This window comes from Periplaneta americana, chromosome 5 (assembly GCF_040183065.1).
Source record: "Periplaneta americana isolate PAMFEO1 chromosome 5, P.americana_PAMFEO1_priV1, whole genome shotgun sequence".
Classification (NCBI taxonomy): Eukaryota; Metazoa; Arthropoda; class Insecta; order Blattodea; family Blattidae; genus Periplaneta; species Periplaneta americana.
The window spans coordinates 5,669,015-5,682,154 of record NC_091121.1 but is presented as its reverse complement, the minus strand read 5'-3'; the positions used below and the strand labels follow the sequence as shown (position 1 = coordinate 5,682,154).

The 13,140-nt window shown below is 30.0% G+C and overlaps 1 long non-coding RNA gene across 2 annotated transcripts; it reads left to right on the top strand.

Annotated features, from left to right (window-relative positions):
* The first annotated feature begins 1,345 nt into the window (after positions 1–1,345).
* Positions 1,346–7,499, top strand: LOC138699433 (uncharacterized). 2 transcript variants are annotated; one of them, XR_011332017.1, is made up of 6 exons: positions 1,346–2,027; positions 2,992–3,148; positions 3,249–3,498; positions 3,764–3,886; positions 4,108–4,305; positions 4,564–7,499. It is a non-coding gene; the product is annotated as an uncharacterized lncRNA (long non-coding RNA). The 2 variants fall into 2 exon arrangements; XR_011332016.1 differs by having other exon boundaries at positions 3,761–3,886.
* The last annotated feature ends 5,641 nt before the right edge of the window (positions 7,500–13,140 follow it).

Here is a 13,140-nt window from a genome sequence, read left to right as displayed (position 1 = left end):
TTCCTTGAAGGCAGTAAGTAAGTATTACTACTACAGACGTGGAAAAATTATTAACAAAATTGACGATTTTTATGATAATTCTGTTTACAAAATTTGATTTTTCAATTTAGACTACAGTTGACAATTTTGCATATTTCTATCATTAAAATAGAGAGAAATATGCAAAAATATCAACTGTAGTTTAAATTGAAGAGTTAAATTTTATATATATAATAAAATATATATATAATATATAATAAAAATCTATAATAAAATATATATATATATAATAAAATTTATATAATATAAAATATATATATATGTATATATATATAATAAAATATATATAATATATAATATATAATATATATAATAAATAATAAAAATATTATATATATAATATATATAATAAAAAATATGTAATATATAATAAAAATAATAAATATATATAATAATAATATAATATATATATAATAAAAATCTTCAATTTTGTTAAAAATTTGTAAATTAGCAAAAATGTCAACTACAACCTAAATTGAAGAGTCAAATTTTGTAAAACTATAAAATAAAAATCTTTAGTTGTGCTAATAATTTGGAAATATCCAAAATGTCAACTGTATTCCAAATTGAAGAATCGAATTTAGTAAAAATATATAATAAAAACCTTCAGGTTTGCAAATATGCAAAAATATCAAATGTAGTCCAAATTGAAGAGATAAATTTTCTAAAAATATACAATACAAATCTTCAGTTTTGCCAATAATTTGGAAATACGAAAAAATTTCAACTGTAGTGTAAATTGAAGAATTACATTTTGTAAAAATATATAATAAAAATCTTCAATTTTGCTAATAATTTGTCCACTTCTGTACTACTGCTACTGCTACTGCTACTGCTAGTGGTAATGTGAGGATTTATAATAGGCTTACTCGGAAGTGCACGCATAAAAATGTAGAATACCTACAAAAACGCATATAAGAAGAATTTCTGAGGTAATCCTGTAGCACCTGCTTAGAAGAAAGATATATTTTAATTATTATAGGATAAGATTTGGAATGACAGCTTAATAAGTCTAATTATGTAATACAATGTTGGAACATGAATGAACTGCTCAGAAATAGAAACAAATTATACTCTTTTGATCTAGTCTTAGGAATGTCAGCGTAACCTGGAGAAACTCTTCAATAAATAAGCAAAGAATCATTCCTGTGGTCTAGAAATATAATGATAAGATGATGGTGATAATGATGATGATGACTAACTTGATGTAAGACGCAGGAACAGAAGTCTTGACCTGCTTTGACACCTCGTTTGTACTTCTAAATTGTGATAGATGAGGGCGTGCGTAGCGTCTCCCCTGGTTATAGGGAAGACCAGGTAACTTGATACCCTAAGGGTGAAACCTAACCATTTTTCCCCCATTACTACAAATGCTAGTGGATTATGGTGATTTTCTAGTTTGAAGGTTGAATTTTCTTTTGCCAACTTCGTTTCGAATTTCGATACTGACAAATACTATAAATGGTAGTGATTTTGTAACTGGTATGTTGGCAGCTGAGGCAAATATCGACAATATTTGCCGGTACTGGAGTTCCATGAAATTAAAATTGTACTAGATTTCTCAGCCGGTTACTGGAAGATAGTGAAATTCGAACTTATTAGTAATTAATTAATATTAGTATTAATATTAGTATTAATATTAATACATAATAGTTATTTTATGTGTTGCGTTGTGGTTATAATTCAAGAATAGTCAGATAACTACGAATAAATATAATATACTTGGGCGTGATAATGCACGTGGGTAATGGATAGAAATATTATTTCAAATTTTAATGAATTTCTTTCGTGTTTAGATTTTTATTACTATGTCAAAAAAATGAAATAGTGTTGCAGTGACTCCTCCAAGGAAGAAAATGTGTGGCATTCAGAGTAAGCTTCAGAAATCTGTAGTTCACGTGTATAATGAGTTGAAGAAAGAAGATAATGAAGAAGGAATTATGCTAACGGAGACAGCAATTACAACCAGAATAGGAAAATTATTAGGAGTAAGTATTCTTAAGCATACATTTCAAAGTGGTATTCAGTTTTAGGAGTTTGCATTAATAATTTCATGATTGTGGTCAAACAAAACAAATTTTTAAGTTAGGCCTAGATGTTTAATCAAGTCAGTGATTTTCATATTGCCAAACTAAATACATTTAAGATACTGTAATACTGCAGTAGGTGATAGCTTAAATACATTTACAAATTAGACGAACAAATAATCAAACAGCACGAAAGTAAATTTCCAGTTTTCTCTTTTAGTATTAAATTAACCGTTCAGATCACAATTTACATGCCACATCGGCCGAAGAAAATACAAGTCATATTGTAATTATTAACTTGATATTGCAGCAAATATTACATGAATGTTGGCCTGTTATGGTGCTTAAAAATAATTCAGTTTTATATAATAACTATATAACATACTCTATAAAGCATAGGAACGTTGACTCTGGCTGAATAATTTATTCATGACTGGTCTAAGTAATATTAAATATGGTGTTTCTTCAGAAAAGCTACCCCACCCAAAGTACTTGTTAAGATATAACACTCGAGAGGACGAGGACGCACTACTGGGAAACTAACCATTTCTCTTCGTCATGGACCTCTCGCATGTTATATTGGTAATTAGTAACAAGTTTGAGGGAGGGACTACAACAATGCATTAGAATATACAGGTAAGTGTCAAAGGATTTTTGTGCTGAATGTATTTGTGGCTGTGCACTAAAACCACGTGTTCATCACTATGTAAATATCACAGAAATCAATTAAACAAAATAAAATTATGCCTTCTTTGATGTAGCTTTTCTGGAGAATTACCTAAATATTAGCCTACTTAAACCTATCGTAGATCCAACCTAACATGTTGATCATTTTCTATTCATATAGCTGCAAATGTTGGTATCATGCATGAATTTTATGATATAACAATTTTTAGAAGTGTTATGTTATTGTTTGTTATTACAGCTTGGCTTTACTACAGCCACGAATGTGATAAATTCACAGAAGGGGACCCCACTTGTGACACCAGGAAAACATAGACTACGTAAACATCCAGTGACTGATGCTGATGACTTTACGAAAGATGCAATTGCGAGATTTATTTATGACAAGTTACATAAAGGTAGGGAAGTTACAGGAATTATTGTGTTGATTTATGCAATGTAATTCTGATATTAGTCATATGTATAAAAATATGGCATAATTTTCATTTACTGTTACAGGGGAAGTACTAACAGCAGCAAAAGTTCTGGAACATATGAATGATGATTATGAAACATATTTATTTAGAGTATCCTTATCATCGGTGAAAAAATTTTGAAAGAGATGAAATTTCTATGGAGCAAAGGGGATTCTTATACACATGTACGAGAAAGTGATGTTATTCGTTTTTAAGAGAATATATAAGAAATGTGGAGCGTGAGAACCCTAAACCCGTAGTATTCTTGGATGAGACTTGGATTTTTATGAATGGTAAATTTCAATGTATTGTGAGACATTGAGTGATTGAATTTTTTACTAACAAATAGGTTAACACTTATGTGGAATATGAAATTGCAATTAATATAGGCTACTAGTAATGAATTCAGGTGGGAACAACATGTTTTGCAATTAATAGTTTCATATTATAACTAGAGGTTAGTTATAAAATTCTTAAACGGTTTTCCTGTCTTAAAAATGTTTGTCTCTCTTAGAGTGTCAATGTGAATTGCTTTTCTCTCTCTGTTTTTTTAAGTAGGATCACCCACTTATTCATGAAATAAACCAGGTGAAGTTTCCAGTGACATGAATGGTGTTATTCATAGACCAACAAATGAGGGTGGAAGATTAGATGCCGGAACGAAAGGTGGATTTATACTCGGTAAGTTATATTGATTTATATTTTACATAAATTTGGCAAGAGTAATTTTTTTAATCAGGGTACAAAAATATAAAAATTGGTGACTAAATAAAAACGTGGGAAAGCCTTTCACCAAAGAGGATCTCATGTCATGTTATGTTATGTTATGTTTTATTTTCTTTATTTAAATGCTGTGAATTCATGTGACGTAATTATATGCCCAGGTATAATTTTTATTGCAGGTGCTGATTTAATTTTTTCATGCAATTGAAAGAAAAGTCAGGACTACCATAGTGCCCTGTAGTTGAGAAGTGGGTGCAAACACAGTTGTTGACTTGAGAACATTAGGGCAATGCGTTATTGTCATGGATAGTGCTGCATATCATAGCAGACTTGTGAAAAATCAGCCAACAACAAAATGGAGGAAAGAACAGCTACTGGTGATTGCAACTGAATATAATAGATTTGTTGTACTAAATGATAACAGTTGATGGTGTGAAATCACCTTTTGATATTATATTTCAATATTAATTTCCATACTTTGCAGTTATTATTATTATTATTATTATTATCATCATCATTACTACTACTACTACTACTACTACTACTACTACTACTACTACTACTACTACTATTGCAACCGTTTCTCTTATTTCTCATAATTAGGCATACTTATAGATGCTACTTTTTTCTTTCAGGTGAAACTGAATCTACATAAGAATCCTAAAACAACAGAGCCTTGCCAATTACTGTTCTGAAGCTGCCTTGTCTTATGTGTTGTGTCTATATACAATTAATTCTTTCAGTTTTTTTCCCCCTTTAATCTAATGAAGTTGTTGGTTGATTGATACCAAGTGTTCAGCAGTTGATGTCATTTGTTATCTTGCACTCCAATATTTAACCAGATGATTGAAAGCTGTGTAAAGTTAAACAGTCAAGACAATGATCCATATCTTCATTGAGATTTCAGAAATGGCATGGGGAGATTCTGAAATATCAGTTCTTTGTAAATATTTGAGACAATCATGGCCTGTGATAATATGAGTACTGCCACTGTAGATTTTCATAGAAGTTCAGTTATTAAATTAGGTGTATTATTTTTACTATGTATTGTACTATATTTTTGTTTCGCTTAATTGATGAATTATATATGCTGTAAATTCAATAGTAGACTGTAGGCCTATAGCTTAACTGATGAATTGTATGTGCTATAAATTATACAGTAGGCTGTATACCACAAGTGATGAATTGTTTATGCTTGTAATGTGAAGTAATTTGCATGGTATTTATTATCAATTTCTGTATATTTCAACTGATTGAATTGTTTATACTTTTAAATTGAATTAACTTGCTTGCTATGTATTATATTTTATAGCTTAACTGATGAATAATTGTTTAGGTTTGTCAATTTAATAATCTGAGTGCCATGTACTTCATATTTTTAGTGGTGCCACCAATGTAGCTTAGTCGGTAGACTCGTTGGCCTGCAAATACAGAGCTGCACTCGAGGGTAGTTTGGATCCCCCATTTGGTCTGATTAGTTGGTTTCTTCTGAGGATTTTCCTCCATCGTGGAGCAGATGCCGGATGGCCTATTGCAATTTTTTCATTTGCTTTAGAATCATTCCGATTTTTGTTACCACATTGTCATGTTCTGATCTTGTTATTCTTTTAACAGTGTGGTAAGATGCAGGTATAGATAACCTTACAGTAATTTTGCTACCTTTCAACTACCTCATTACCTCCCACTCCATAAAGTTCATGGATCCACGGAAGTACCAGTCGTCGATGTAATTCGACCATTTTGCTTAAAATATTAAAACACTGTAAAATATTGAGATTTCATGCTGTTACGTCCAATACTGCAGCAAGAATATCTGATTTTGAATCTGATAGTATGACAGCCTTCTCAGATTTATGAAGTTGATACTGGAGATTTTGTAAGCTTAAAAGTGTATCTGAATTTTCACTATCAAAATTAGTCAGTGTTTGAAGTTAGTTAGTTAGTTAGTGGCGTTTAAAAAGGGCGCGTCAGCTACTATGGCTATTTGCGCCCTTATCTAAAATCTTTCACTAAACACAAACACAATACAATAACCAGAAAGTTTAAAAAACTAAAAAGCGTTGTCACGGTTAAAATGGGGCAAACAAGTGTTTGAATATAATTCCCTGTAAAAGGGAATATACTGGTATTGTACTACAACACCACTACATCTATGGCTTGGTAAACAGGATCCATCTATAAAAAATACTGTATGTAGTCACTCACTGACCAGATCATTTATCGTTTCTAATGATTTTTAAAATGTCTGGAGAAGTATCACATTTCTTAACATCATCAGTTAAAGTTAACTTATATACTATTCATTTTGAAATAACTTGGGATTGTGTTTTATTAGTAAAGTTTCCCTTGATTGAGCAAGTTTGAGTTCTCCAAGTAGAGTCAAAAAGTCTGTTGGGATTTTGGCTCAGTTTATTAATATTTGTGGACTGTGATTTTTTGTTCTAGACAACCATATTATCCGCAAATGATGAGATTATCATAAGATCTATTTCTTTAGTTAGACCATCGACATTAATATTGGAAAATGTATTCCTGAAAACAACAATGTGGGAAGCCCAGATGAATCTGTCTCTATTTACATATTTGTGACAATGAATCAAATAATCAAGTCACTGACCCAGTGTAACACTTTATCATGGACACCCTAAGTTTGCAATTTCTTAAGTGATTTATATTTACAGAACCATATGATCCTTGAAAATAAATTAAAATTGCTAAGGTGTTTTGTTTTCTGTTTAAAATATCTTTAATATCTTGACTAAAATTTAAAATCTGTCCATTTGTTGAATGTAATTTTCTTAAGTCAACTCAATAAGATGAAAGTTAGTTACTAGATTCCAGGAACCAATTCAATCTATGAAATCATCTCTTCCATAATTTTGGCTATCATACTGGTAAGTGGTATCTGTCGATAACTCGAAAAGATATTAGTTGAATAATTGCTTTTCAAAATTGATGTTATGATAGATTTTCTCCAGACAGATATTGTATTTTAGATGAGATTACAAGATAAAAGTAGTGAGTTTGCTTGTTTGCCAACATATTTAAGAAAATCAGCATGTGTATTGTCTGGACTTGGAGATGTTTTGGGTCTTATGTTATTAAATTAATAGTAATATTCAGTTCTTGATTAAATATTGTTATATAAAGTAGATTGTAGATTTAATATTTCTTTCAGTTTTTTCTTAATAGTCTGACGTACACAGATAAAACTAACACCCACACCAACTAATCTAATAGAAATTAAAATATAATTAAATGTAGAAAAAGTAATTAAAATTATAAATACACGTAATAAACCATACCCCCTAATTTCAACAATATACTATTTTATTCCCTTTTACAGCTTGTAGATAATTATTAATTATAGTTATTACTTATTAGCATAATATTTATTGAACTTATTGGCTATTTCACTTCGTTTGAAAGATGTTATTGTGTACAAAAAGCATTTTTTGATGATCGTTTCATGCTGTATGTTGTGTATAAATATGATTTCTGGCCATCTGTTCTGTGTAATCCATCTTTTTTATAGAATTAATAAAATATTCTTTTGGTAGTAATTATTTTATGAATTGAGTATTTAATTTTCACCAGCTCACATTTCTTGAATCATTTGTTTTTTCTTATTTAAATTTAGGACACAAGAGCCAAAAAGAGACTTCACAGTTATGTATCATACATTTTTTCAATGACAGACGTGGAGTTGCAGAAATAATAAGTGTAAGTGTAACATTATTAAGCAATTTACAAACAAATGAAATCTTTAAAAAGGTATCTAGAAGTGAAATTACTTATGGCTTTTAAGGACCAAAATTATTTTTGTAAGTTGATTTATTATTATTTCAGTTTTAGCCTAGTTGTATTATCCATTTCCTTACTAATTTCAAAAGATAATCAGAAGTTCATTCGAATTCCAACCAAAAGTCAATTGGTTATTAATTTATCTACCTTTAGGAAGTACAGTATATGTACGCTGGAATCTTTGAAGTGAAGTGACAATAATTTAATTGGTCTTGGAACAGATTTGATTCTTGAATATTATATACTATACTTTGTTGTATATTTACGTCTAGTAACCTATTAATTCTAATACTAATAATAATGTAAAGGAATAAAAGAATAGAACATAGCAATACATTTCTCATTATTATTGAAACTATTTAGAATAACCTTCCAACATTAAGGTAAAGTACGGTGAGTAAAGAAGTCATTCAGTACATAGGATCGTGATTTTACTACATGTGGTGATATCTGGTAACAGTTGGCAACACTGACAAGGCGGAAATATTTGCTGTTTGGGAACTGAACTTACGTGATCCTCACTATAGCAGTGGCACACAAGAGTTGCTGAATGATTTACAAAAGCAGTAAGGGAAGGGTGCGTGTTGTCCGAGCCCCGCCGTGTTCATTAAGCTTACTCAGCACCGCATCTTCATCCGTCCCTCTCGTGTCTTGCCCGTTCATTACGATAATGTGTCGTGTCCTCTTGTCTTGCAGACCTCTTGAGGATATCTGAGTAAACCATGTTCCTAGCCTTGGCAGCAAGTTTTATTACCGCCAGGACATGCCATTTTTCTGTATTTGTTTACGAAAAGAAACATTACCATGATGAGGTTTAGTCACATCTGTTGACCTGCCTCGTGCTGTACGGCATTACTGTTGGAAACTGCGAGTCAAAGTTTGAGCAAACATTTTTTTTTAGTGCAACGCAACGTTTTATAAAGAAGGAAGGATAATAATAATAATAATAATAATAATAATAATAATAATAATAATAATAATAATGGTTTTCCCTCAACCCAATACGAGCAATGCTGGGTAACTTTCGGTGCTGGACCCCGGACTCATTTCACCGGCATTATCACCTTCATCTCATTCAGACGCTAAATTACCTAGATGTTGATACAGCGTCGTAAAATAATCCAATAAAATAATAATAATAATAATAATAATAATAATAATAATAATAATAATAATTATAATAATAATAATTATAATGAATTTGAAATTTAATCCTTTGAAAAAATGAAAAAATACAAATGCATTAGAGCAACAGTAACAAATATAAATTACACTCGAGAGAAAATTAAACGCAGAATAAATATCGGAAATGGCTGTTATTATTCGGTTGAGAAGCTTTTGTCATCTAGTCTTCTTTCTAAAAAGATGAAAGTTAGAATTTATAAAAGAGTTATATTACCGGTTGTTCTGTATGGTTATGGAATTTGAACTTCACTTTGAGGGAGGAGCAGAGGTTAAGGATGTTCGAGAATAAGGTGCTTGAGACTAAAAGGGATGAAGTTACAGGAGAATGGAGGAAGTTACACAACGCAAAACTATATGCATTGTATTCTTCACTTGACATACTGTAAATAGGGACATTAAATCCAGACGTTTGAGATGGGAAGGGCATGTAGCACATGTGTATCCAGAAATGCGTATAGAGAGTTAGTTGGAAGATTTGAGCAGAAAGATCTTTGTGGAGATCGAGACGTAGATGGGACGATAATACTAAAATGGATTTGAAGAAGGTGGAATATGATGATAGGGGCTGGATTAATCCTGCTCAGAATAGGAACCGATGGAGGACTTATGTGAGGGCGGCAATGAACCTCCGGGTTTCTTAAAAGGCGTTTGCATTTAATGATAACAAGTAAGGGTGCTATGCATAGACATTTCGCTAACCCGCGCTACGAGCGTGCTAAACTAGCCCCGGCTATCGACTGGTTACTTGTACGGGATTCATATCATATCATATCGCTAACACTGGTTTATGAATAGGAAAAACGTTAGTTCGCTGATTATCCACCGGAAGACCGCGCTAAGAATGTCTGTGAATACGGCCCTAAGATACGAATATGAAGTAACTTATGACGTGATCCTTGGCGAGCATAGTAAATTTCTTAAGAGTGTAATAACAGCCTATATGAGATTTTCAGTATTAGTGCACGAACATTGCTAAATTCATTTTTAAATATAAATTAAAATTATAAAGACCAGTTCGATATTTCAATACTAGTACACGACCTTTGCTAAAATTCATTTCTATATATAAAATAAAATCATAGGGCCATATTCATAGACATTCTTAGCGCGGGCTTCCGGTGGATGATCAGCGAACTAACGTTTTTCGTATTCATAAACCAGTGTTAGCGGTGTGATATGATATGAATCCTGTACAAGTAATCAGTCGATAGTCGGGGCTAGTTTAGCACGCTCGTAGCGCGGGCTAGCGAAATGTCTATGCATAGCATCCATAAAGACCAGTTCCAGATTACATGCACGAACATTGTTAAAATTCATTTGTAAATATAAAATAGAATTATAAAGACCAATTCCAGATTTCATGCACGAACATTGTTAAAATTCATTTTTAAATATAAAATAAAATTATTACAAACACCAGTTTCAGATTTCAATAATGGTGCACAATCATCTTAAAATTCATATTTAAATATGAAATAAAATTAGATTATAAAAATCAATTCCAGTTTTCAGTAATAGTGCACTAAAATTGTTAAAATTAATTTTTAAGTATAAAATAAAAATACAAAGACCAGTTTCAGATTTCAATACTAATCCACGAACATTGTTAAAATTCATTTCTAAATATAAAATAAAATTATAAAGATCAGTTCCAGATTCCATTCACGAATAATGTTAAAATTCATTTTTAAATATAAAATAAAATTATTACAAAAAAAAGTTTCAGATTTCAATAATGGTGCACGCACATCTTAAAATTCATATTTAAATATAAAATAAAATTATAAAGACCAGTTCAAGATTCCATTCACGAATAATGTTAAAATTCATTTTTAAATATAAAATAAAATTATTACAAAGAACAGTTTCAGATTTCAATAATGGTGCACGCACATCTTAAAATTCATATTTAAATATGAAATAACATTAGACTATAGAAATCAGTTCCAGTTTTCAGTACTAGTGCACGAAAATTGTTAAAATTAATTTTTAAGTATAAAATAAAATTACAAAGACCAGTTCCAGATTTCAATATAATCCACGAACATTGTTAAAATTCATTTCTAAATATAAAATAAAATTATAATAACCAGTTCCAGATTTCAATACTAGCGCACGATCATTGTTAATATTCATTTTTAATTATGAAATAAAATTATTATAAAAAGAAGTTTCAGATTTCAATACTAGTGTACGAAAATTGTTCAAATTAATTTTTAAATATACAAATTTACATAGACCAGTTTCAGATTTCAATACTAGTGTACGAAAATTGTTCAAATTAATTTTGAAATATAAAAGTTTACATAGACCAGTTTCAGATTTCAATACTAGTGTACGAAAATTGTTCAAATTAATTTTCAAATATAAAAATTTACATAGACCAGTTTCAGATTTCAATATTAGTGTACGAAAATTGTTCAAATTAATTTTTAAATATAAAAAATTACATAGACCAGTTTCAGATTTCAATACTAGTGTACGAAAATTGTTCAAATTGATTTTGAAATATAAAGATTTACATAGACCAGTTTCAGATTTCAATACTAGTGTGCGAAAATTGTTCAAATTAATTTTTAAATATAAAAATTTACATAGACCAGTTTCAGATTTCAATACTAGTGTACGAAAATTTTTCAAATTGATTTTTAAATACAAATATTTAAATAGACCAGTTTCAGATTTCAATACTAGTGTGCGAAAATTGTTCAAATTAATTTTTAAATATAAAAATTTACATAGACCGGTTTCAGATTTCAATACTAGTGTACGAAAATTGTTCAAATTGATTTTTAAATATAAAAATTTACATAGACCAGATACTAGTGTACGAAAATTGTTCAAATTAATTTTTAAATATAAAAATTTACATAGACCAGTTTCAGATTTCAATACTGGTGTGCGAAAATTGTTCAAATTAATTTTTAAATATAAAAATTTACATAGACCAGTTTCAGATTTCAATACTAGTGTACGAAAATTGTTCAAATTGATTTTTAAATATAAAAATTTACATAGACCAGATACTAGTGTACGAAAATTGTTCAAATTAATTTTTAAATATAAAAATTTACATAGACCAGTTTCAGATTTCAATACTAGTGTACGAAAATGGTTCAAATTAAATTTTAAATATAAAAATTTACATAGACCAGTTTCAGATTTCAATACTGGTATATGAACATTGTTAAAATTCATTTTTAATTGTGAAATAAAATGGTAAAGATCAAGTCCATATTGTGTAAATGTTTTTAAAATTGACGTACTAACTTGTAGGTTACGTACTATACATCAGGAAATCATATGGAGAGACTTGTAAATGCATAATTTGTATTCTTATTCTCTTATCCACAGTTGCTTCCATTTCCCGCTCGTCCACTCTCTGTGTTGGAGGGAAACAGAAGGTGGGACGTGATCCTCCTCTGTATTTTGAGGAAGTAGTTTTATTTTTAAAACTGAATGTCTCCCAAGACGTTAATCTTCTGCCCTGCTTCCACTTATAAAATTGTGATGAAACTCTTCCTCTGGGATCCGGTGGACCTGGTTTTCTCTCCTTCCCGAGCTGCAATTGCTTTGCATGGACGTCTTATTTAAAGATGAGATCTGTTTATGTTGGAGCTGGAAAGTTACTTAATCTGCCTACCTGTTGGCACACTGTAGTACCAGCCTGAACAAATTGAAATATAAATTAGGACATTTTTTGAACTTAACGAATTAAGAGCAGGAGAATCATAACTCTCGCAATGTAATGTACTTGTCTAGAATTTAAAATTAGTCAAAATTGGCCTATCTTTTTTATTCGTAACTGTTTCCCAATGTCTTAACACTTTAGAGATACGTTATTGAAGCTTATCATATGGGCGTGGATTAATTTATACACATTTTCAATTTGTATACCTCGGATATTGTTACATGTAGAAAGCTGTGGGGCATCATATTTTGAATAAAAATATTCCTTATCTTCTTTAAACTCTGTCGTCGTTTTCAAATTCTTCCATAGGGCGTTAATTCATACATATTCGTTGTACATTAATTATTTGTCTAATTCTTTCATTTGATTACATTTCTTTCATTCTTACCTGTATTTGTATTTGTATTTGTAATTTTAATATTAATTGTAATTATAATTGCAATTGTATTCTTAATATTGTAGTTGTAATTGTATTGTATTGTATTGTATTGTATTTATTAACATTCCATGGTATTCATACATGCTTACAGCT